Source organism: Gouania willdenowi, chromosome 7 (genome assembly GCF_900634775.1).
Source record: "Gouania willdenowi chromosome 7, fGouWil2.1, whole genome shotgun sequence".
Lineage (NCBI taxonomy): Eukaryota > Metazoa > Chordata > Actinopteri > Blenniiformes > Gobiesocidae > Gouania > Gouania willdenowi.
This window is the reverse complement of record NC_041050.1, coordinates 39981323-39984182: the sequence shown is the minus strand read 5'-3', so window position 1 is coordinate 39984182 and position 2860 is coordinate 39981323. Positions and strand designations below refer to the sequence as shown.

The window sequence follows — 2860 nt, the reverse complement described above, 5'->3', positions numbered from 1 at the left end:
ACTTACTATTGAAGTAATCACATAAGTTGCATGGTATCTATATCTATAAAAGCAAGTCATATATGTCTGTGTGCGTCTGTTCCTCAAATATCTCTGCAAATCAGGCTCAGACAGAGCTGAGACTTTCAACATGGCTGCTGCTTGGTTCAAGGGTGTGTTTGGACTGCAATAATACCATTCATAAATGATTTCATAAAATTGTCTTAAATGCAGCACAAAGGGCTTTTAAAAAACAACTAAAGTGGGTCTAATATCCTTAAAAAAAAAAAAAAAACGTAAAAATTGACCAGCAGGTGTCCTCAGTGAGCAACGTCTGTAACTAAGTTGACTAATAATAATAATAAAAAAAATCTCTCTCTCTGTGGCTCCTGGTGTCGACACGGAGCTGAAACAACGCGTCTACAGACTGATACATGACAGGATTCACCAGTCATGGAGCTCCACAAATTATTGACCTTGTGGATAATTTTTTCGTGCCTCGTTGGTCAAAGCTGGACTGAAAAGCCCAGTTCACCCACGGCAGACGGTCAGATTGTTGGAAATGGGGTTTCAGATTTGTGCCGCTTTGACAAACCGCTATGCAAAGACGAAAAGGCCATCATCAGCTACGAGGCTATCCGTAGCATCCACAAGCAGATGGACGATGACCCAAATGGCAACGTGGACGTGGTGGAAACAGACGCCTTTCTGAGAGAAGATCTGAACTACCTGGACCCTAAAGCAAAGCACAACAGCTTCCATGGACGTGACCAGTTTTTAAGTGGAACACATGGACGCGCTCTGAAGTGTATGATTGGACCGTGGCCGAGGTGGTGGAATGGCTCATTATGTATGTGGAACTACCCCAATATGTAGAGGCCAAGCCAAGGCTTGCTGTGAAGAACACCACTCTGACGCTCGACACTCTGAAGATTTTGGATCGCAGTGTGCAAAAGTTGCAGCTCAAGTCTTTGGACACTGTCCTCTTTGGAGCTCCCCTGATGAACAGACACAACCACCTGAAAGACTTCATGATGGTCGTATCTATAGTGATTGGCATGGGGGTCTCCTGGTTGGCCTACATTCAAAACCACTACTCCAAGGACCACATGAAGAAGATGATGAAAGACTTGGAGGGCCTGCAGAGAGCTGAGCAGAGCCTGCATGACCTACAACAGAAGCTGCAGATTGTCCAGGAGGAGCACCGTACGGTGGAAGTGGAGCAGAAGCTGTGGGATGAGATCAATGCAGCAAAGCAAGAAGCCTATTGGTTGAGAGAGCTGATCGAGGGAACAGAGAATCAGAATCAGAATCAGAAATGTTTTATTTGCCATGTACAGTTTTAAGGACAGTACAAGGAATTTGACTTGGTGGTTGGTGCACAAAACAAGCAACAAAAAGAAATAAAAGAAATAAAAACAAAACAACAAAGAACAACCCAGCAACAATAATAATAATAATAATAATAATGATAAATATAAAGGATGAGGGATAAATAAAGGATAGATAGAGAATGAAGGATAAATAGGATAAATATAAATATAAATATATATATACAGTGCAGCAGGTATCAAGCTGGTGATCGGGTGGGGGGGGGGGGGGGGGGGGGGGTTCAGTGGGTGACTTGGGGTGTGTTCATGTGGATGGTGGCAGAGGGAAAGAAGCTGTTTTTGTGTCTGGAGGTTCTGGTCCTGATGGACCGAAACCTCCTACCAGAAGGGAGAGATTGAAACAGTTTATGACCGGGGTGGGATAAACAAACTGAGTCGCCAAAAGTATGCAGAGGAAGAGCTCAACCAGGTGCCCATGGCGTTGAAGAAAGCAGAAAAGGACATGGAGTCATGGAGTGCGTGGTCACCTTCTGAATCTCTTCTAAAGTGGCTACAGCGCACCCATGAGGTGGAGGTGAAGTACTACAACATCAAGAAACAAAATGCTGAGCGGCAGCTTCTGGTGGCCAATGAGGGGGCAGAGAAGATAAGTAGTGTAGCTCACACCCTCCTTAGATGATGTTGACCAGAAAATATTAGCAACCAAACAAGCATTCGGCGAAGTGACCGCTGCTCTGCGGGAGCAGCTACATCGCTGGCAGCAAATCGAGTTCCTCACAGGATTCACCATCATCAACAATCCGGGCCTCCCCTCCCTCGCCTCAACACTCAACCTCAACCCAAGCTTCATGGGCGGCCAAGCCACCCCGCAGCACTTCATCCTGACCAATGATATCGTGTCTGGAACTCTGCAATGTAAGAGTTCATCTGAATCTCTTGGCCAGTCGTGATTAGCAAACAAGTCCCTAAAAACTCCCCAAAGTCCCCAAAAACTTTGGACATTTTATTACCATGGCACATTTATCTGAGATCTGCAATGTCTGAATGAGTGTCGTTTTACATTTATACAATATGAACTCACATAATACACGTCTTAATGACATGTTTTTGTGCTGAAGTAAAAAAAGTACAGCTCCGTACTGCAGGACTGGAGGACCACACAGATGTCTCGGGTCACAGCGGAGACTCTGGGAATGTGGTTGTTTTTCATTCTTTTTGAAGGACCCAGACCCTGGGCAGGATGCACCAAACTGGGACACCTGATGAGGCTGAGTCATCACCTCAGTCAGACTGATCCACAGAGTGCTGGAGGAAGCTGTGCTGCTCTGTCACACCATCAGAGAACCTTTGTCCTGCTGTGGGGGACTGGCAGGAGGGGGGAGGTCAACTGGTGGTTCATTTTTAATATTTGTTGTTTTTTACTTGTGAGTCAGTAATCTGACTTTTCTTTAAGAAGTGAATAAAGGTTTTTTTTAATTTGTAGTTCAAGCCAGTGTTTCTCAACTGGGCGTACCCCTAGGGGTACGTGATGGTACTACAGAGAGAGAGAG

At 45.2% G+C, this 2860-nt stretch overlaps 1 pseudogene; it reads left to right on the top strand.

Annotated features, from left to right (window-relative positions):
- Nucleotides 1–378: 378 nt before the first annotated feature.
- On the top strand, nt 379–2260 carry LOC114466951 (stromal interaction molecule 1 pseudogene; annotated as a pseudogene).
- The last annotated feature ends 600 nt before the right edge of the window (nt 2261–2860 follow it).